At 40.9% G+C, this 23,097-nt stretch overlaps 1 protein-coding gene across 9 annotated transcripts in view; it reads right to left on the bottom strand.

The window, feature by feature from the left end:
- Positions 1 to 13,993: 13,993 nt before the first annotated feature.
- Positions 13,994 to 23,097, bottom strand: part of MBNL3 (muscleblind like splicing regulator 3) — a 125,995-nt gene continuing 116,891 nt past the window's right edge. For all 9 annotated transcript variants that reach the window (XR_009208582.1, XR_009208580.1, XR_009208581.1 and 6 more), the window contains one exon: positions 13,994 to 21,543. The gene's annotated coding sequence lies outside the window, so the exon portion shown is untranslated. The remainder of the gene's footprint in view (positions 21,544 to 23,097) is intronic.

Consider the following 23,097-nt stretch of genomic DNA (forward strand, 5'->3'; position numbering starts at 1 on the left):
TTCCTTACCCTGTCTGGTGGGCTGCTTTCCTCAGAATACCCGAGCTTGGGGAATGGATTTTGGGGTTAGGAGAGGGAGAAACTGAGGAAACTGGGAAAAATCCACAAAGAACTGGCTTTTTTTTCCTTTTCATTTTGCTTTTGCAATACTAACTGAATTTTCAAGCTCCAAAAAGCCAAATTTGCAGTTTTGTTACCCTTAGGGGAGCCTGATTCAACCAATTTCTTTGCAACAGCCTCCCAAAATTCCGGGAAGCTTATTTGCTCTAATGATACATGTGGAAACTGAGAAAACAACCACCAAATTAATTTTTTCAGCTGTTTCTTTGAAAAATGGGTCCCCCTATCATCCAAGGCACTTAAAATTTGGTAATAGACTCTTTTTTGAGACACAGACAGCCTAGCACTCATTTTTGGCTCAGATTTTAAGTTTCTGTGTCCCCTTTAACTGTGACTGGGAAACCAAAAGTTAAAAAAACCTTGCTGGAGAGAAAAGAAACATGGAGGGGAAACTGTTACCTTTTCCACCCCCTGGGCTGTGCAGCCGAAACCGAATTTGCTATTAAAGCACCCTGAAGGTTTGCTCTGAAAGTGAAAACCTTCCCCCAAAGGAAAAAAACCCCTTTCCCTGAGGAACAATGCCTCTGTAAGATTTTTCCTAAGATCCCGAATTGGTAATACTCACCAAACATCCAGCGTGCAGACGAATCTTTCCTTTCTTTCCCAATCACTCCTTTTGCCTGAGACTGACCCTTTTGGAGCAGAAAGGGCTTCCAGTCTCGGTTCCCAGGGTCAGCTGTCCACGAACACGTGGTCACCTTCTCTGGGAGCAGCCTGCCATTTGGGGGGCTTCTTCGCAGCACTCCAATGGGTTTTTTAAGTCCAAAGGAAAACCGCAGCCTTGGTCTGTGGAGTCCTGTGTTTCGGAGACTCCACAGTGAACACCAAGACTGACAGATCTGTCTCTCTGCGTGGATGGGCCACGTTTTGGGACTCACATGCCTGCGTGAGGTTCCTTGGCCACGTGCTCCACGCATGGTTCTTTCAGCCTTTTGGGAGCCCCTTGTGGCTTCGAGCCCCATGCTTGGGCACCAGCTGTTGTGCTTCTTTTGAGAGAACAGGTATCCGTTGATGGCAAAAGGAAAGAGTCTGCTCTTTGTCCGGGGGGAATTATGGCTTTATTTAGTCCAGAGCCCGGTCTGCTCTCATCCCCATCCCCGTGCCAAAGAGAGACCACCCCTCCTCCTCCCAGGGCTTTTACCCAGGGGGCAGGGGCTAGAGGCAGGGACAAGCCACTACCCAATCAGGGACAAGGTGGGAGTGGAACAGAGTTGGGTTACATTCCAGTGTGGGAGGGTGGGTGGGGTGGAGCAGGGACAAACCACGTGATACAGTTTCCAGGGAACAGAAGAAACATTACAAAACCCAATATAAAAATGAAATACAATATAAACCAAATTAACACACTACAACAGTCTTATAGCTGGTTTTTTGTGTACTTTACCATTTCTGTGTGTAATTATCTACAAGACACGTGTCATTCCAGGATCCTTTTTTGTTGTCTCGTGATTTTTAAGTATTTTTCAGAGTTTCAAGAAGTAATATCTGAGGTTTGCTGAAAGACTCCTCTGAACTGATGGTATTGTGATCCTTACTCTTAGGATTCAGATGCAGTTCCAGTTTTTATTCCAGAAGCACTTTAACAGTTTACTGTGTTCAAAACATCCCTATCCTGAGAGAAATTCGGAGGACACCAGCAATTAGATGGTTCAATTAGTTTTTTATCCCAAGATTCTTAAGAGCCTTGTTTTAATATATGTCTAGGGAATTCTCTCCCAAGTAGAGCTTAGGCAGTGGCCAGGCCTTGGTTCTCCCTGGATGAGAAATTTGCCAACAGACCCACGTGTTTTCTGCATCAAAACAATTTTCAAGTCACTTTGACTTAACAATTTGAACCAATTCATATGACAGCTGGACCTATTTCTGACGAGTTTGGAGAATCATTTTCCGGAGAATGATTGTCCAAATCTCCATTGATTTGAGGTTTGTCAGCTGTTGCAGACTCTGGGATGATGGTACAATATTTCAGAGATTGCTAATTACCTAATTTCACATGTGTTATTAATTATGTCTGTTTTTTGAGATAATTTTGGTTGTTGTGTTTGAATTATTCCTATTTGCTGTAAGTTTCTTGTTTCACTACATATAGTTTTGCTTTGTTATTCCTTTCATGTTCTTAGCAAGAGTAAACAAAAAAAAAAAGGGGAAATAGCTCCTAAAGAAGTTAAAATAATGCAATAATTATACAAAAAAAAAAAAAAAAAAAACATTTTAAAGGTTTTTAGGTAAGGGCCCTTAAGTGAATGTGCAATGGCAAGGCCTAATTGATTAATTAACTTAAAGAGAAGATATGCCTGTATTTTATTATCAGCAGGTTCAAAGCAGTCACCTGTTCAAATTCGATCAGACACCGATTGCCTTGTGAGAATGAGGCCAGTGAAAAGAGAAATTATGGTACAGTCTTCGTAACCAGAACAGGAGCAAAAGTGCCTGTTCACTGCCGGAACATAGCTGTGTCTGGAAACTTATAGAGGCAACTTATCAACAAAAGTCTTATGTCATCATCATGGTATAGTGTTCCTACTAACCTTTGTCAGTTATTTCCTGTTCCAGCTTCCAAAAAAGACATTTAGTGATGTCAAGAATCAACATTTTCAGCTAATGGACCTTTTCCTGAGTCTTAACTATTTGGACTTTAAAATAATGGCAATTTATCTCTATTTCCCCTAGAGACATTGGACAATTTTTTTTTTTCTCATGCTGTGAGACCCTGTGTCAGTGACATGATTGAATTTAATAAGTTTTGCTGATTGTAGTTGGTTTATGTATCTTGTCCCGTATTTAATAGATAACCAGTAATAGCTTTAATAAGATGCAAATTGTTTTAACAGCAGAACATATGAGCAATGTCCTAGTCCCATGTCCCAAAAATAATAGCGTCATCCTTAATGCAAATTTTCCATGGTATCAGAACATGACTAAATATTGCCACAATTGGACTTATTCTGGGAGTGCTGGTGAAAATGCAACTGTAAGAATGTTTCCACCAGGTGTCTTTTTAATCTGTGGAGATAGGGCATGGCCTGCAATCCCAAGTAATGCATTTGGTGGACCGTGTTACTTAGGGAAACTATGTTTGCTCCTAGCAAGAGCGAGTTGCTAAATCAGACAATCTGGAGAGCAGGACAGAACAAAAGAGCTAAAAGGGCAATCACAAACCTGGGGCCAAATTGTAAGGATAACATAGAATTTTGGGGCACTCCAGCAAGGATAATATCATCAATTCTCGTGCCAGGTGTTGCTGCATCTCAAGCCTTGACTACACTTAATAAGTTAGGATGGTGGACAGCTAAGCAATTAAATATCACTTCAGCTATTATAAATCAGATGCTCACTGACGTAGATAGTATTAGACACAGCATGCTGCAAAACAGGGCTGCCATTGACTTTTTGATATTAGCTCACGGACACGGGTGTGAAGATTTTGAAGGAATGTGTTGCATGAACCTCTCTGACCATTCTGCATCCATTCACAGGAAACTCAAGCAACTAAAAGATAACATGAAGAAGTTAACTGTTAATGACTGGGGTTTGTATGAATGGTTTGAGGGATGGGGAATTACTGGTTGGTTGAAAGATATCACAAAGGGTGCTTTGTTAATATTAGCTCTCATTATACTTTTGCTTTGTATTATTCCATGCAGTATAAAATTGGTGACTCGCTTGGCAAAAAATGCAGTAAAGAAAGTTTGGCTGGTCCAAGAAAGAGAAGGGGGAATTATAGCGATGTATCTGAATAACTTAGGCCATTCTGTGTACCAGCCAAAATGTTTGTAGATGACAAGCCACCTGCAGTCTTGTTTTCAGAGCTCTCAGGAATTCATCAAGGCTACTGAGACAACAACAAGATTAAAAATAAGAACAAAGAGCCTGAGAAACTCTACAAAAAATGCAAAACCTAGATAGAGGACACACAACGTGATGATGGACACTTGACCAATTAGGTGTCCTGAAGGATGTGTGCCTACCTCGTGAACAAGTGGCTTAGCCAATCGAGAGATACCTGTATGCATGGACAGGAGTCCTAGAATCTATAACTGGACTTGAATGTAAACAATAAAATGGCTTCTGCTGAAATAATATTGATTCTGTTATTCAGTTGCCCATTTTTCCCCTGCAAAAGCCGGTGATCCAAACCCCAGCTGTATTTCTGCTTAAAGAAGCAAAGGGCTGCTGCCTGGCATTGCAGTGTGACACTGGTTTCAAAGAATTTCCTAATTTGCACAGTCTGGAGAGGATCAAACCAATGGCTGGTGGAAGGAAACAATGGCTCTGCCAGGCTGGTGCTCCCTCCCAGCCTCCAGGACAGGCAACCACCTCCCATCCCTGCACAGATGTACCAACAAACAGCACTGCATGGACTGAGCCACCACTCACACTGAGGGCTCACTGCCTCATTGATCCATTTCCTCATTGATCCACAGCCATGTACACCTTACTGTCAGCAGCCCTTGAGCAAGTCCAGCCATACCAGTGCCAGGGAGAGGATCTCCAACCGCATGGCCCATGCAAATGGCACCAGATGTCCTACAGGACCATCCCTGCCCTAACCTTGAAGCAGTTCCTGCCCCAGACCCCGGCTACACCCCCCCCCACCTACTAGAAAACTGAAGTTTAGGACAAAACTCCACTTCCGCTCTCTCTCTTCCTAAAAAGAATTAATCTATGAGGCTAATTCTGCTCTCATATCTGCTGTAAATGCCCCTCTTTATAATATAGAAAACCTAATTAAAGTTCAAACTATCTTAAATTGTAAAGATAGAGAGACAGAGTGTAGTCCCAGTACAGTTACATCAAGAGAAAGAACAGAGAGTTTGTTTTCCGATAAGTATCATGTAAAACCTTTAGTAGCTTTGAAGGTAAGTCCTGGAGAAGAAGTATTTCAGTTTTTAAAATTAATTTTTAGAATGGAAACTCCTGCATAGTAGAGAAACCACAAGAATGCAAAATAAGTAATAAAGTCCTAAAAATTTTTAGAAAGTTTTTTTAAAGTTTTTAAAAATTCTTTAAAGCACTAGACGTGATTGTGAGATGCCACAAGGATATAACTTCAGAAATAAAGGAGAAATGGCTTAGCAATTTAAAATTATGATGGTTTTAGTGTTTGACAGAATTAAGAAAAGACCTAGAAGTATGGATGGAGGATTGTAAAGAATTTTTTGACAAAGTGGAATCCTCTTAGAGAAAAAGAAAAGAGATGTGTTAATGGTTTGTGGAAAAGGTCTTGTGAAGAAAGTGGTGTTGAAGTAGGTTTTTTTGATTATGTGCATACCTTTAGAGATGGTGTGCAGTTTTAGAAGAGTTTTTAAGAAAGGAAGGCTGTTTGAGAAAGATTAATGCAGTTTTGCAGAAGTTTGTTTTGAGTTTTAGAGGTCTTAAGACGTTTTAGAGGTTTTTAAGGACATTAGAAGTATTTATGAGATACCAAGGGAAAATAATTTAATTCTGGTATTTGATGGAGAAGAATTGAATATTTAAAAGTGTAGTGAAGGCGAAGAAAAAGAAATTGTAAATGAAGTAAAAAATTTTTGAAAAAAGAAAAATTTTTTGCAAAATTAAGTCCCAGAGGCCATAAGCAGAGAGTGTGTCTGACTCTGTTGAAAGGTCCAGATGTAAGCTAAGTTAAAGCCTGAAAGTGACACCCTATAAGATAATATTTAAATCATAAAACTGCTGTTTATGAAAAAAGTATAATATCAAAATTGCAAAAATAGAAAGAACAGTTCCTTAACCACAACAAGAAGATGCTTTTTCAGGTATCGCAAACAACTAAAGCTGCAACATGACTAGCAACTAAAGCTGCAAAATGTGACTCAACATCAGCAAGCTCAAAAAGACCTAAATCAGCCAAAAGAAAATAGACTTTCAAGTAACTCTGTTTTACAAATGTAAAAAGCTAAAGTTATATTTTTTTACTACTAGTGTTAAAAGTTTTTTCTAGATTGACACCCATAAGTTGGCTAATATGTTAGTTAATTTATTATATCTCACAAAACAATGTGCTGTTACCTCTTCTGTCTTTCCTATTTCTTTTATGTTTCCTTCAGTTATACTAACAGTATCATACCTACAAGAAAAGTACAATTAAATGCTGACAGAAATCCAGTTCTGTCAGGTTTATAGTGAAAAAAAATTTCCCAGGTAATAAAAAGACAACTTTTTAAGAGTTTTAGAAGTAAATATAAAGATTTGCTTTTCTGAGTGAGTAAATTAATGATATTTTAAAGTACTAATTATATAACTTTATAGTAATAGAGATTTTTATAAAGTTCTAACCTCAGAATATTTCCCAAAGGAAAGAAGTAAAAGAGTAAAATAGTTTTTCTTTTTACATTCTGTAATTTAAGTTATTTTTGTTATTGAGTAAATTTCTTTTTTTTAAAAAAAATTCCTTTTAACATATCCCTCAACTCTAGTTACAGTACAAAAAAGTAAAAGCTTTTAAAAAAAAAAAGGGTGCTGTAACATTAAAAGTGTGTAAATGGTATTAGAAGTGATTCCCTAAAGAGAATAACACCCTAATTTCAATAATCATGCAAAAGAATCACAGTACACTGACTAGTTAAGTTGAAGATGCAATTATTTTGGTTTTACTCAAAAAGTAATTTGGCCAGCACAATTTAAAAAGCTCTGCAGTTGATCTTTAAAACTTTAAAGATCAAGTGACACTACTGCTTTTTAACAACGTGTATATATATATATATATCCTTGTGAACAGAAATTATTAGTAACTGTTGAATGGGAAATACTTAAAAAATATCAAAAACGCCTTGCTTAAAAATTAGCAAACAAAATGTGACAAGAAATAAGGGGGCAAAACCAAGAAAACCACTGTATTCGCCACTGAGAAGATTCATATACCAGCTGTGAGAAGAACCCTCATAGGCCTGGTCAAGTGGGGATACAAGTCAGAAACTAGACCTCTATTCTGTCACTCACTCTTTTGTCTTTCAAAAATATTAGCAAAATCATGACACAAATGATACCGAAAACTGTAAACTGAAGTTTTTTAATGCCCGTCTCAACATTCACTATAGTAATCCATCCAAATTAATTCTCTGTTCTATTCAGCTAATTGTTAGTATAGTCCAAAATAAGCAAATGTTAAAAGTGTCTATAGATCCTAAAATAACTGCATCTAACACAGTACCAAAGAAACAAAATTAATAAAGTATTGCTCAGTGCATATTATAAAGTTAGTTTTTTGCAAATATTAAGATAAATGCTATATGTGTAATATAGAAAATTTATACTATACTTTTATTAATAGAGTTTTAAAATGTAATAAATGTATGTTTTCTGATTGTAACATAGTAAATTTAACAGTAAATATAACTCAGGATACAATAAGCACGTGTATTAATATAGAGAAAGTATAATTAGGAATCCAAATGAAAAAAAAATAAAGATTAAAATAATCTGTTTTATGAGAAAGTTGTTAATTTTATACACTAATTAGCAATATAAAAAAGTAATTGTTAAGTTTTGTAAATACTAAATATGAAATTAAAGAATGAGTGAACTTTATCAAAATCTGTCTTAAAAGCACGAATTTATGAATTAATAAAAAAAAAGGCGGGGACTGTAATACATGATATAAATAAATTTGTGCTGAAACTAAAGTAATCTCATCTGAAAAAAAAGAAAGCTGGCATGAATATTTGTCTGGGAGATGTGTATTCCAAAGGATTTTTCATCCAACAAGATTACATCGAAACCAGCATGAATATTCATCTGGAAGGAGTGCATTCCAAAAGATTTGTCGGGTGCTGCAATAAAGAGAGAAACATGTCCCAACATGTAAGAGAGGGCAAGACCAACAGAAGAAGAAGAGGACCCCCGAAAAGCCTGAGAGCATATAAAAAGGACTCTGTGATATTCGTATTTCATGAAACACGGTGAAGCGGTGCCAGAGAGCCCTTCCCTGTCTCACCCGGTACTGTTTGCCTGGCACAGTACTGAACTGATTTTTGCTTGTGGTTTTTTACGATTGTATTTTTACTATGGAATAAATTCTTTATATTAATCAATTGGCTATCAATTTATAACACTCAGGGATGTCACTTGAGCCACAGAACAACTTCTCTCCTGTCCTTTGTGTAGCAGCCATGGTCTGATGGAGAAACCTGCCTTTCTCCAGGTTGTGGCCCTCACACAACCGCAGGGGTTAGAGTTTGGGGACAAGGATCAAAGTGCTGAAGTGACATTCATGGGGCTGAGCAAGGAGAGAAGGCTCCTCACTTGCCCAAAAACCAAGGGTTGAGCTTTGCCCTCCACAAGAGTGTGGGCCATTTGCCACAGCCCATTACCAGTGGCTCAAAATCTGGATCTAATACTCTGTTGCCTCAACAATTACCAGATTAAAAGAAAAATCCACACTGAAAGGGGAGTCCAGAGGCTCCTCCAGGCTCCCAGCAGCACACCCTGAGTTGGCCCAGCCCCAGTTTCAGCCACTTACAGTCCAGGGGACACACATTTCCACAGGCAGCCCCCTCAGCCCTATCCTTGCCAAGCTGTCCAAGAGCCGGGGGTAGAGCTGTGGCAGTGTCAGACACCTGTGAGCAGGGGTGTAAGGGGACCATCACATCCCCACACTGGTCCAGGAAAGCTGACTGTCATCTCAGTCCCAGGTAAGCACTGCCATCGGGATGCTCCATCATTTGGTGCCTGGTGGAAGATGCAGGTTGGTGAGGCTGCAGGTGGGGAGAGGCAGAGGAGAAGGAGGTAGCAGATCCCTCCCAGCTCCTGCTCTGCAGCCCTAGCCAGGCTGGCTGGCTGGCGGTGGGCGTTCGTGACTCACAATCCCTGACCACCATCCAATGACACATTTACTGCCAGCAGGATAGGCCTCCCGCCAGCACAGCAGCCCTGGAACCTCATGGGAGGGTGGCTGGGCTTTGCCAGCAGCTGTGCTGATGAAGATGGGCAGGGAGGTCACTAGCTGCAGCCCTGGGATGCACAATCTGATGTGCCTCCTGGCTGGGTGGGTAATGGAGGCAGATCAGGACCCTCTGTCCCAAAGTTCAGTGTCGGAGCACAGGAACAGAGATGGGACCTGGTCAGGGCCAAGCATAGCAGGCCTCGGAGCCAGCCTAGCTCCCTCACCTCCCACAGCACCCTCCCTGCATGCCCAGAGAGCTGACTCCTGGCAGCGGGCCCACGGTGACAAATGCCTTTAAAACATTCTTTATTAAGTGAGAAATCTCACTGCACTCCCTACGCCAAGCCCTAATACAGTGCAGACCTAAATACAGCACTAATGCAAAAGCTTAAAGGATTTCCCATAACTGAGCAAAGCTGGCAGAGGGGTGAGAGCCTGGCGGGGGGAACTGCAGCCCACCTCCCTCCTCAGCATGGGCTACCCTCAGTCTAACCCCACTGGTCCAAATGTGGCCACAGCCCCCACCCTCGGACTGTTCAGTGTAGGAAATTAATATCTTCCAAGGTCTCATCTTCCCCAGTTCAGAGCCCCAAGTTGCCCTTGTTACCCTCACCAAAATCCCCTTGATTTATGCAATAGCACAAGTAGCATAGTGATGTGTGACCTGTGCATCACCCGTCCTCCTGCTGCCAGCACTGCTGGGGCCCTGCCTGTCCCTAACCTCGCTGAGGGTCACAACAGGGCCAGGGCAGCAGGACTGAACACATCCAGCTTCCAAAGCACAAGGGATGCTCCAGGCAGGGGAGCTGCTGTGCCAGCACCTGCTGCTCCTGCACACCCCAACATCATGGGGTGTGGGTGGCCACCAGCACCCTGCACCCCAGAGAATACATGGTCTTACCTTTGTATTTCCTCTGCCTTGGCACAGCCACACATGGTTCTGAGAACAGTGATGGGAATATTGTGTCGCTAGTGGACACGAGTAAATACTCACAGATTTGACTCCACAAAATGAAGGCTGAAGAAGGAAAAGACTATTGTTTACAAAGACCTTGCTTTATAGGTTTTGAAGAATGACCAGGGATTGGAGAACAAGGCTACCACCTCTCCATCCCACTGGCCAGGCTAGAAGTCCATTAGTTGTCTATCATCAGAAAGGAATGTGGAAAACCAAGATGTTTACATCAGGAAACTGTGGGAAAATTCAGTCAGAGCTGTAAACATCTCACAGAAGCTCATATAATATGGCAACAGAATATCTGTAAGAATGCATTTCCCACACCCAAGCAAGTGTTTCTGTAAAAGGGAAAAAGTTTCAGCTTACCTTAAACATATAAAGAAACCAAACTAGAAAGTTCTGTGCCCTTTTCATCAGTATTGGATCAGTGCCAGCACAGAAGTAGTGATTGGGCTTTGTAAATGTACCTTAAAGCCTATTGCCAATTTCATTCTGCTTGGTGCCAAATAGCCCACCTAGACCACCTAGTACTTAAAGGATTCCACGAAAGAACTCATCGGCTTTTTTGCACTGCCTTACCAATGTCAGAATGCTCTCTACACTGTGTTCAACTTACATTTCTTTGTTTGTTTATGTTTATTTTTTTCTTCTTTTATTAAAACCTTTTATTTTACAAAGCATGTCCAGAGAAGTTGTCTCGCTATTATTTTAAGCTATTCTGAGAAGTGATAGGCACCCTCAGAGACTTGATAAATCTTCACGTGTCTCATTCTACTCTGGACACATGCTAAGATTTTATCAAATATCCTGCGTCTCCTTACTTAGCATGGCAGTGTGACCCTCAGGCAGGCTCACCCCACAGGGCAAGTGGCTGATGGCTTTGATTCAGGCTTCTGCGGGGGAAAGCAAAACACAGTTTTCTTCAATAAGAGTTTTCCAGAAGCTTTACAAAACACAGGCACTTTTGCTTTGGTGCAGCCACATGCAGCCCAAAACACCTCCCAGCATCCCTTGATGGGATCACCAGGAGCTGCTCACCAGCGGGAGCCCTGCCATTCAGGTGCCACTGTGCTGCAGGTGTGAGGGCAAAACTGAGGGCTGGCAGAGCTGTGTGGCAGGTGAGGCCACAGCCACAAAGGCTTCACGGCCATGGGGGAGCACAGGACATGCAGGAACTGCAGCAGAAGCACTGCCATAGAGATGGGCTGAACGTTGGTGCTGTGAAGCATTAAAGCAGAAGCCATGTTGATTACAGACAGGCTTCAAGCATGCAGTGGTTGCAGAGCATGGGAGGCAGCAGCTCCCTTGTGAAGGCTCTGATAACATTTATGAGCAAATCATTTACACAAACCATGGAGCAAAGCAGAAATACCTCTGTGGAGCCCAGCTGTGGCTGTGAAGAGAGAAATGGTGCAGCAGCATCATACCAGGGCCTCCTGCCTGGCAGTGGGGAATCTTCCTCAGGCAGGTGGTGAGGTGTCACAGTGCCATCCCCTTGGGGCTGGATTTAAACTCTCGGATCCAGGGGAAGGGCAGTGGGAACAGTGGGGCAGATGCCAGGACATGTGCCTGCTAAACAGACTGGCAGAGCCACCCTGAAAAAGGCAAAACGAGGAGGGAAGGACAAAGCAAACATCTTCCAACTGAGCCAGGCCTTGCTGGGACCCCATCAGAGCTGGCTTGCTGGGAGGCTGCTCCTCCAAGCCTGTCCCCATGGCCTTCAGGCTGTGGTATTTTCTGTCTCCCTGTCCACAGACACCTCAGAGGCCTCCCAGCCCACTCACAGGGATCCTTTGTTGGCATGTGCTGCCATCTCAGAGATGTACTCAAGGCACCTGAGTGCATCGTCTGCAGAAACAGCTCAGAGCACAAGTGAGAGGGTACAGGCTGTTCCTCACACTGCCCTGCACTGACATGACCCCTGCTGGGGAGAGTCAAGGGCTGCTTGTGTTGGAGAGCATATTTTAGATTCACAACTAATTGGGGATTAGCCAAACATTCCTCCATTATCTTATTTCTCATAATAAATAAATCAAATTGATCTATTTATCCAGCACTAAGACCAGATTGAATAAAAACTGGCTTTGGACCATCTGAATACGGAGCAAGTCTTGAAAAACCAAATTTTCCCCATGTTTCCCACTGAACTTCAACAGTCAAAGAGCTAAAAGAGATTTTTGTATTAAACTTGACTTTCCTGCACAAACAAGCCCCAATGAAAAAGTAGATGGGCCAGGTGCTGTAATACTTCAAAATGACACATGATGTAAATACAGCATCATGAATAATTTTGGTCAGATCCTTTAATCCAACTCCATCTGTAAAGTAGTTTGCAGCAGCTCCTCCTGTAACTTCTGCAAATGGGCCCCAGGTAAAATCCCACATCCCTGGCCCAAGGATGCTGTTTGGCCTTGAAACACAATTTGAAGTCTCTTGTAGATGGACTACCCTCGATTTTCAGTGCTAGTATGGGACTCCCTACCACAACCTCCTCCATGGGGGAGGTGGGGGGGGGGGGCTTCTGAGCAGAGCTGGTGTCTTCAAGCAGCCAAGGCCCAGCCCATCCCAAATCTCAAGGAATGCATCACTTGAAAGCCCCTGTCTCCATCCTGCAGAGAAAGAAAACCAGACCAAAGCTAGCAATAAAAATTATGAGCAACCATTTAGGAAGGATCCCATGCTTCCACATCAATTGCCTAGAAAAGTTTCAGTTCCACTTTTTTTTGGATCTTAGAAACAATTCAGACATTTAACTGTGCCATCAGATGAGGCAGGAGTCATTTATAGAAGAAAGCTCCAAGTGGCCTTAACACACAAATAGAGTCAATTAACATGCAAGGAGAAGTTGGGGGAACAGACTGATGAAAAAGCAGCAGTTACATAATTTGTCCTGGGCTCGGTCTGTCTGTTCTCAAAGTCAGCAGCTTGTCTTACTGGCGATGAGGAGCAGTATCTGCCCAGCCTCCTCTGGCAGTGCCTCCTCCAGCAGTGCCTCCTCACCACCACTCCTGCCCCGAGCAGCTCTACTGCACCCACATCCCCTGAAACACATTTTCAAACTCCTAATCCCTCCTCCAAGTCCCAAGAGTCAAATTCTTAAACTCCTTTGGGAAAACAGCCAAGGATCCCTCCCTCTGCTGTGAAGGGACTCCCTTGTGCTGGCACCAAACTCCTCTGGCTGCACCATCCAGGCTCACCTGTCACACCGGTGTACTGTCATGGATACCTGGATGCCAAGGCTGCATTGACACTTGCACATCACAAAGGCAGTTACTCACATCCTCGGGGCTCCCGACATTATCCTCTGCCACCCACAAGCTGAGTGATGCTGTGGTCTGGGACAGCTATGTGCCCTAGCTTGGTGCCTCCAGCTTAAAGCCTTGATGGAGCAAGTGGCGACCACAAGCCAGTTTAAGGGTAAAAGCCCCTCTGATGCAATGCTATTGGTAAGAAGGTGATGACCAAGGTGGCCTCACTGTTGAGAAGTTTTCTTACATCTAAATCTACACAACATTACAGAAAGGACAGTCAAGCTCATCAAGAAGCAATTTTCTCTTGTAGCAGCCTAGACCCAGCTCAGCCAGGGTGGCTCCAGACCATGGTGAGGCAGCCCCAGTTTGTGCTGGTCCGAGGCACGAGCCTGGATGGGCAGCCCGGGATGAGCTGGGCACTTGGAAGAGAGCTGGAGAATCCAGGCTGCTGCCAAAGGGGAGCTCACTGTTGTATTATTGCACTGGGACATTCAAAACAGTATCTGACACGAATGCGGAAAGAGAAAAATTAATATACACACCACTGTTCTACAAAAGCTGCAGGCCTTTGAATGGGAGTTGATTCATTCTTCATGGTTATCTTCAAATGCACAGCTCTGATCTCTTCTCTAATCACATCACAGACAGGGTCAGAAAGGAAGCGCAGAAAAATACAAGCCAAGCAGACCATATCACATGTGTCTCCGAATGTCTAAGGCACGAGAGATAACAAAAGGCAGCATCTGGAAAGTTTTACTTTTTATTTTTCTAAAATACAAATGTCTGTCTTGTGTTACTAACTTTATTATGATAGGCCAAATGCATCCAGTAAAAAGGAGGCACTGGCTACAGAATTCAAAATACTGAAGATATTTTCTGGAAAGAAATGTATTCTGTTGATCTATACTTCAGATATAACAGATTCAAATTCATTAGTTATTATTTTTACATCAGAATCTTTGAAGTTTGGGACTAATAAACTGGAACTTGAAAAGATTTTAAAGTAAACTCCTATTAATGTGTAGATATGGATCCATAAAAAACATAACCAAGAATTTTATACACTTTATTAAAAGATCAAAAAATAAACAGTAACAATATAGAAGTAACATACTAAAATGAGTAGCATTATGCACATTTCTAAAGCACGTACAAGCACTACAGCAATATAATATGGCAAAAAGAAACATAAATTCAAAGCGTACACCCTGTTGGTAGCAGCTGAGGGAATGAACTATCCTGTTATGGAACTGAAATACTGCATTAACCTACACCTGCCTGGATCCAATGATATTTTAATTTCTTACAATTCCACGGGGCTAAGTGTAATCATTTGTATATATTTTCTAAACTATTCCATTAAATTGATATCTAATGTTTCCCTTACTTTGTTTTACCAGAAATGCCTATGAAAAGAAGAATGTGCTTCAAAGATCTACTTTACACAGTACAGTATAAATGTTTTTATATTTTAAAATTAAAAATGTACAATTTAGAACATTCTCTCTTTGATTTTAGTGATTGCCTAAAATACAATTCTCTATTTATAAAAAAAAAATAGTGATCTGTTGTCAGGTGATGTAAAGGGTGAGGAGTCGGTTCATTTTCATGATCTAAAAAAAATTAAAGCTAATTGGAAAGAAAAGAAAATCCCATAATCCAGTCTAAGAATGGTCTTATCATCCCCTCATCTGCTAGGATACAAAAGCCATGGCAACAAAATCATTTGGCTTCCACCACTATCAAATAGCATCTGTGTACAGTAATAAAGAACTGGAACCTTGTAATTCGGTGTCAGGCAATTCTGTTGTGTGTTTGGAAAAATAACTTCATTTTCTTTAACAGTTGTGTTATTTTGCATGTTTAAATATCTCCTTTGAGAGGCATATAGAGTTATTTTTGATGATAGAGGATGTCAGTAAAGATCACTAGCAAATATTTTAGCAGTGTTGTCATGATCATGCTCATACCCCAACAAAGTTTGACCAGCTATGATTTATTTCACATAGTGCAAAATATTTTTCTCTCATAATCTTAGAAATGAGAAAGAGCTTGATTATAGAAACTGATTATGGCAAAGGGAAGCTGTAATCATGTGGTGGCTTGAACTAGCTGATTATTTTGTATTAAAATCTAGGTTATTATATAACACCACAAAGAGAAGCAACATCTGATTTTTCCTCATTTTAAAGACCCAGGGGCTGCTCCAATTCAGCAAACCACCCCTTGCACAGCCTCATGGGTGCAAAGTGGGCTGGCTGGGCACACACTGGCATCGCCAGGAGTCAGGAATGCTGGCCAAGGAATAGGTCTTGAGCTTGGCAGCAACAGCTCAGCCCCCAACCCTGGGGCATCCAGCAAAGGGCAACAGTGACATTGGATGCCACCTCCCACCAGTTCTGCTCTGGGGGACTTGACTCACTACTCGAGTCAGGACCAGACTCATGGCAAAACCAGCTACTTTTCTGAAGCAAAACTGCGGCTTGGGTTTTGCAAAACAACCCAAAAACCCAACCAACCAACCAACCAACTTAAAAAAAATCCAACAAAAACCAAAACTTGTTCCAATCAAAAATAAATGGGTCAACACAGGCGCTTCAGCTGCTCCAAAATCCCCCAGCACTGCAGAGCCCCAGCAGTACCAACACAAACAGGAACAAGAGGCTGCTCACTGAGGGGCCACAGCTTTGCTCTCCTTTGGTGGCAACTCAAAGGGGCTTGTTAGTCCCAGCCTGGAGCACCCAGCTGGCCACACTGCCACCAGCCTCCACCTCCCTGCTCCAGCAGCACCTGCAGCACTACCATGTGCCTCTCAAATAAACACCATGGCTGTCACACAGCAGGAAGTACTGGTTCCAGACAATCCCAACCCATCCCTGTCCATCTACGGCTCACCAGCTCCTTCCATTTTGTTACCTTGCCCCAAAAGGTAAAAAAAAAAAAAAAATCAAGAAGTTGTGACATTTCAAATTTGCTCTGGGATTTAAAACACTTGCCACAATGACAGTCACCTCCCACAGATAAACACTTCCAGACAGAAATAGGATTAGGTGCTAAGAAAAATGTGTGTGTGCTGCCATGGACCTACCAGTCCTAAAAGGATTCACCGAGAACACAACCTATCAGAAACATGACCTGGGGTGTGTTTGAAAATGTAGGCTGATTACAAAAAGTAATTTGAATCTTTGCTAGTGACCTTACTAATTAATTCCACACCATTTCCCATTCTCTGTGCTGTAGGTTGGAGCTGACCTGTTATCAGTCTGCTGTATAATAAGCTATGGCAAACTACAAAGCTTTTACAACAGCAAAGCAACATCATGCTTTCAGATAAGTTTTATAGCAAAAAGCTCCTTTTCAAAGCCTTAGTAATACCTATCTCTTTTACAAACTTTTCCTGTATTATTACAGACTTTTTATATTCAAAATAAGTTCCAAGGATTTCTTTCGTGGACTATGTACATAAGTGCAAAAAAGGTGTGTCTCACACATTCGTACACTAACTGAATCAGTTTAACTGCAGCATATTTGTATCTTCAACACTGTTATGGGGTCATTCCACAATATTTTTTTTTTCTTATGTACAGCTTTTGCTAATATAAATTAGTATTAAAATAGTTATATGCTTAATTATTTAGCCCTGATCGTAACATAATCGTGTGTGTTCAATTTCTGGAGAAAAGAAAATTGCAGGCAAAGCTACAGTTCTGAAACTGATTAATTCTGAATTCTCACTGTATGAATTGATGTGAAATGAAAGCAAGACCGATCACTACATTGTAAATACAGGCTGCTATGTTTCTGAAGTGAAAATACTGTGGAATAACCCTTGCCACACAACAATTTCTACAAGCTATAAAACCTGACTCTAAATCCATGTGTTGTAAACTTCTTGACTGAAAAAGTGACCTTAAAGACACAAATTCAGCATTCACATAGGACTTTGGGATTTTAAAAATATTCAATCATATCTTTATCTGACAGTATCGAACTGTACCTTTAACAAGTTCATACTGTTACACATCACTTTTAATTTACATGTGAACATTTCACAAATAATGTATACAAAGGTAGCCATGTTGTAGTTTTGTTGCCATAGCAACAACAACTTAATATAATTAGTTAACAATGAATCTATCATTGTAGGAGTTACATACAAAGTTAATTTTGTTCTTAAACTGTAAACTATACAAACTAGTTATGGACTGTATTCTATACCTTACCATGCTTCAGTGTTGGTTTAGAATATAACTAAATGGGCTGAATACATGTATTAAAAATTTTAAACTTTCTCTAACTCTCCTTCAAAATTAAATTCATTAGTTACTAAAGTTATCAAAAAAAGCAATAATGAAAACCTTAAAAACTAATGGTAGAGAAATGAAAATATATGATATGAATTAATGTGTTGTAGCCTAGTAACAATGAGTTGTAGCTCTATTTACATTTGAATTAGGCTATCAACTATTTTTTTTTTTTTTAAGTTATAGTCTTTAACATACAGTATATACTCTGAGGCCTTCAACAGGCACATGGTAAAATCAGGTCAATATCAAACTAAATCCATTCAACAGGAATGGGAAATTAGATTTTCCTCATAAATTTCACCTTTTTTAATTTTCATGTCTGTGAAATGTACAAGGGATAAACAAAACAAGGACTCCAGTTTTTCAATCGTTGTGTACCCAGCATGTCCTAGAACTACTCCTACTGCGCCAACACCAGCCCGAGCCAGGCCAGGGGACGTCGCTGGCACATGCGCATCCTGCTCTGGCCACCTGTGCCACCAACACACGCCCGGCTCTAGTGCCAGCTCTGCAGGGTCCCCGCTGCAGAGGGACAGTGGGAGGAGCAGCAGGACCCCAGCCCAGCCGTGCTGCCCTTGGGAAGCACTTGAGCGCAGAGTGGGGCAGCAAGGAGGGGCAGCTGGGAGGAGAAGCGCTTCAGAGTGCTCGGGAACGGAGCTTGCGTGGGCTGCCTGGGGAGGTAATGGCTTCTAGAACGTTGCGATGCAAAAATACACAGTCAAAACTCATCAGCTAAAAATTTCCAACTAAAAAACACGTCTGATTGTGAAATCATGTTCCAAATTACTAAAAACACTGTATTTAACAAAAAATAATCTTAATAGTTTTATGAATCCATTTTAAATCCCTCTTTTATTGTCTGCTTATGTTACAGTTTAGTAGTAGTACTTTTTATTGAAACTAACAACCTTTTTTCGTGAAAATGATCAATCTCAGCTTTCATTTTCCCTCTGCATGACCCGTTTTATCCAAGTTTCAGCATTTCTTGCATATTGTTTGTATAAGGCTGAGAGAAATGGACAAAGAGAAATAATTTTTGATAAAAAACATAGGTTCATGGAAAGTGGGAAGCTTATAAAAATGTCACTAAAATTATATCGATTTAAACAAACTTACATACATGTCTTGTCAAATAAAGGATGATATTCATGCTTTTATGACATTGGTTTAGAGTCACTAACTAACTTGGTGACTTTGTAATAATCTATTTAGGAAATTTATAGTCTGGCGACTGGGTTTTTTTTCTTTTCTTTCTTGAACAAAGAAAATTAGAGCAAGTCATTGCACAACTAGTTTAAATAGTGCTACCTCAAAATGGCATTTCTGCCGAGATTGTTTTGAATTTGGTGAAGTTTAGTGCTTCAAGCTTTTCTTTCCTTAAACTCATTTACAAATTAACTCTAAATTTGCCAGCAATATAAAAAATGTTGTGGCACCTAATATAACTACCCTGAACATCCCTCATTGGACCTCTTTAATAAAAAATAATCCTTAAATGCCTTTTTTTTTTCAGTGCTTTAAATGTGACATGAAAACAGCTGTATTCTAGGTTTACATTCTATGCACATCTATGCCAGATGTTTAAGTCGATAAATAAAATAGGAGGTTACATCAAAGTTTCAAGATATACAAAAATCCATTTAGCACTGAAAAAATTTCAACCTCCTTGAACTCATAAAGCCATACAAGCTTGAATGCATCCTTTCTGGCTTAAGAAGATCAGCTCTGTTCTTTGCTGAGGCACTGGCACAGGTTGTGCAAAACCCATTTTTGATACACAAATAATTTCAAACAGGAAGTACTCAAATCCACTTTTTCCACTAACAATGTTATGGTTTCAGGAAACAGAAACACAGTGGTGAAAAGAACAGGTATGTGGTCGCCAATACAAATGAGAGTCACTGATTTCAGGCCACCCTGCCACTTACAAGCACAGATGGCTGGGGAACATCCATGGACACAAGTGACTGTCAAAACTCAGGATCCATAAAGGAGGTCTTGATGGGATGTTTTTTTTCCCCCTTTCTATCAGGGTGTGGTTCAAAGTCTGCTGAATTGAACAAAAAGATTCCTCAAGGCCTTGAGCTGGGCTCCTCAAAGGTTTGTGCTATGAGTGAATCTCCACAGGCAGATGGTCAGAGCCTGCCCTGGGGCACACAGGCTGCACCCTAGGTGCACCTCCATCACTCGTGGCCCATGGCAATACAGATCTAGCAAACTGTCTGTGCTCATACTGCAGGAGAGGGGGCAAGGAAAATCTAATCAAGGCCAAGGAACTGAGAAAAGAGAAGAAAATATGGTTGTCTGAATTTGGTACTCTACAGGACCATTCTGAGTTCAGGGTGGTTACCCTTCCAGACACTGTGAGCTGGCCTCTTGCTTGATTCTCTTTCTCCTTGTATGGAGTTTGTGAATTTACAGCAGCAAATCCATCTCTTCCATAATGCCAATGATACTGTAAAGCTATGACAGGGATGAATTTGGAGGTATCCTCAACCAAAATGCATTTCTGCAGCCAGATTGTTCAGCAATGCAGCATAACGACAGGCAGGGCTGTCCAGGGTGCACGGGCTTAAATGGTTTTATTCGTGCGTATGAAAAGGAGGTATTGAGAACTAGCCCTTGTTGTGCAGCAAACATTGCTCTTGATCAAGTAGAAGGTGCCAAAATAAATCCACTGACTGACAGGAACTCCATTAAGACGAATGTTTATCTACAGCAGAAAGCTTATGCTGAGCTTTTTTTGCTGCTTTGTTACTGCTGTGTTTGCTTTACAGGGCCAGAGATCACGGGGGCGGGGGGAAATCACCCACTTATGGAAAATGGTGATTAAATAAATGGGGCATGCTGACAAAATTTCAACAAGAGACACATATAAGATTACATGCCAAAATGTTTCAGCATGCTGTGTGGAGACAAGCCCCAGGGCTCAGTGCTACCCAGCCTGGGCTGTCATGGCCCCAGGTCCTCCCCAGCCAATGGCTGGCACCTGCTCCTCTCCAATGCAATGAGCTTTTGCCCAACTGAAGCTGTCTCACTCCACCACCATCTTTTTGTTGTTTGTTTTGACTGCACCATGAGAACAGCGAGAGAGATTGTGCGCCGTTTGCAGATGAGAATGCACTTCAATGGACAACAGAGCTGCAGAAATCCCTTGATGCTTACCCGTCCTGAGCAAATTGTTCCTGTTCCCTTACTGAGCCTGGACTTTTGTGGTTTTTTGGTTTTTTTTCCCAAAAGTTTCCAGAATCAGCTCATTGTATTGAAAGAAGAACTCTGAACTGGACTAAAATGATAGCCGTCCTTTCACATCACTTGTACTAAAAATTTGGAGACTATCTGAAGGCAAGTTTTAAATTATAAAAGGAGAATTTAACATAAGCAACTTTAGCTGACATTAACAGTAAAATCTAGCAAAGGGCAGAACATTCTGTGTCATGTTTTTCAAGCACATAATTCCTGTTTCCCACAATAACATTTTTAGTAAAAAACAAACAAAACCCCATAAAACCTACAGTATATGAAAACTTAAGACACAACAATAATGAAAAAATGGTATTGAGTATACTTGATAATGATGTACACTTTAAAACAAATCAATAGACTATGATGTAAACAAAACAGTAAGATAACACTTTAAAAACAAGACAAACATTTATCCATTGATAGTATACAGTAAACCAACAGTCCGCTGTGCAGATGCACTTATCATGATGGTAGTCATAAAATGATTAAGTATGTTAAAGTAATGTTATAAAAGTCTATTATAATTTCCTACTTGTATATCCTATAACAGAGTGCTGTTTGTTAATTGTTTCTATAGTGGTTGTTTTTTTTTTTGTTTTTTTTTTTTACATTCCCATTGATCAGTTTTTGGTTAACATGTAGGCTGCAACAGGCTTAGTGTAGAGGTGGTAGAGAATGATAGAGGGAAGAGGGGAATATATACAGAAAGGCCATGTACAGCTTCCCACCAAGAAGTCCTGGTGCTCCATAATTTTACTGTTCAGAATTTCAACATGGTCTGCTGCAGGGGAAAGAAAAAAACAACAAAGAAATAGTGAGAAGTTAATACATCTATATTTTAAAAGTCATTCTAATATATTTACATTCTCAATGTGTTGCCCAAGAGGTTGTCATTAGTGTGTTGCAGACAGACATTTTATTCCATTAATTTTCTGATGTAGGGAGAAATTGCCAGTAACACATTTGGCATCCTCTTAAATTTGCACTTATGATTCTCTCTTTCCCATGCACTTCACACACAATGACAGCACAAATAGTGAAAGAGGGAGGTGGACAAATAATAGTCTTGATTTTTGGATGGGCTGCCAAGTAGAGGGTGGCTAAGGAGAGGAGCAAAGGAATCCCTGATCTGTGTTAGCTCTTGTTTCCTTCAGACAGTCACATTAAATCTGATCCTAAGGAGACACAAGCCAAAGGCAAACTGAGCCCAGAGATAAAACACAGACACAGAAACCCTGTGCTCAGGGGACCCTCTTCTTGGAGAAAATTGCCTCTTTGTGATGTATTCATGAAAATCTTCCACTGAAGGACCCAACAACTTATCTCCTGCAGACCTAGACCAACTGGCCTGGCTACCAGGAATACTTCAACCATGGAGGAAAAGAAAAACATCTGTCAGAGCAGTGAGTGTTTCAGTTACCAAAGTCCCACTCAGGGAAAGTCTCCTGAAAAAATGCTAAAAACAATCTCAAAGACTTCAAGATTAAGCTCTTCCAATCAAATGATCCCTTATTGGGTGGAACAGGCTGGTTTACACGTTATGGAAATGGGTTAACATGTCAGGTGTCATGTCTGTCTGTCATTTGGAACAGCAGTACAGTCTAAGCTGAACATTTTCACTAATGTGGATAAGCTTGGTGTCACCCCTCATGAACAGGGTCCACAGCCACAGTTAGCAGGTCATGTATACATATGGTATTTAATTAAGGTCAGCAGAGATAAGGGCCACTTTAAAGGTTTCGACTTCTTTTCTTCTCTGCCAAGGTCAGGATGAATAATACTCGGGAAACACCAAGCTCGAGTTCAGACTTGGAATGTTCATTATATCTTATCTATATACAGTATTTACAGGCTCATGCACAGTGAGCTCTTAGAAAACAAAGGTAAAATGGAGCGCTTCTAACTCTTTCCAAGGTTATTTAAGTGATAATCCCCCAATAACGAGATGACACCTATATTATTTAACTTTTGGCCCAATAATGACCATTCAAGGCCTGCAATGCGAACCTTTTTCATCCAATTACAGAAAAACACCCAAACCCATGAAGAAGAAGGAAGAAGGTGAAGAAGTACCCAGACAACACCCAAAATCCTCCATCTTGACTCACATATACCACTATACACCAAAACCCCAAACTCTAAATTTCTATGATTCCAACCAGCCACCACTGAGAAAGTAGCTTCTGTTGATTGCTAATAGATATCATTACAGAATTGCTTGCCAAATTAATTTCCAGTATTTAAGGACTTGCCTGTAATATGTGACCTAAGGAAGAAATGGGTTGCATATCTGCATATACTAAATGGCTGCTTTGAGAAAATCTGGTGACCACTT

Source organism: Hirundo rustica, chromosome W, assembly GCF_015227805.2.
Source record: "Hirundo rustica isolate bHirRus1 chromosome W, bHirRus1.pri.v3, whole genome shotgun sequence".
Classification (NCBI taxonomy): domain Eukaryota; kingdom Metazoa; phylum Chordata; class Aves; order Passeriformes; family Hirundinidae; genus Hirundo; species Hirundo rustica.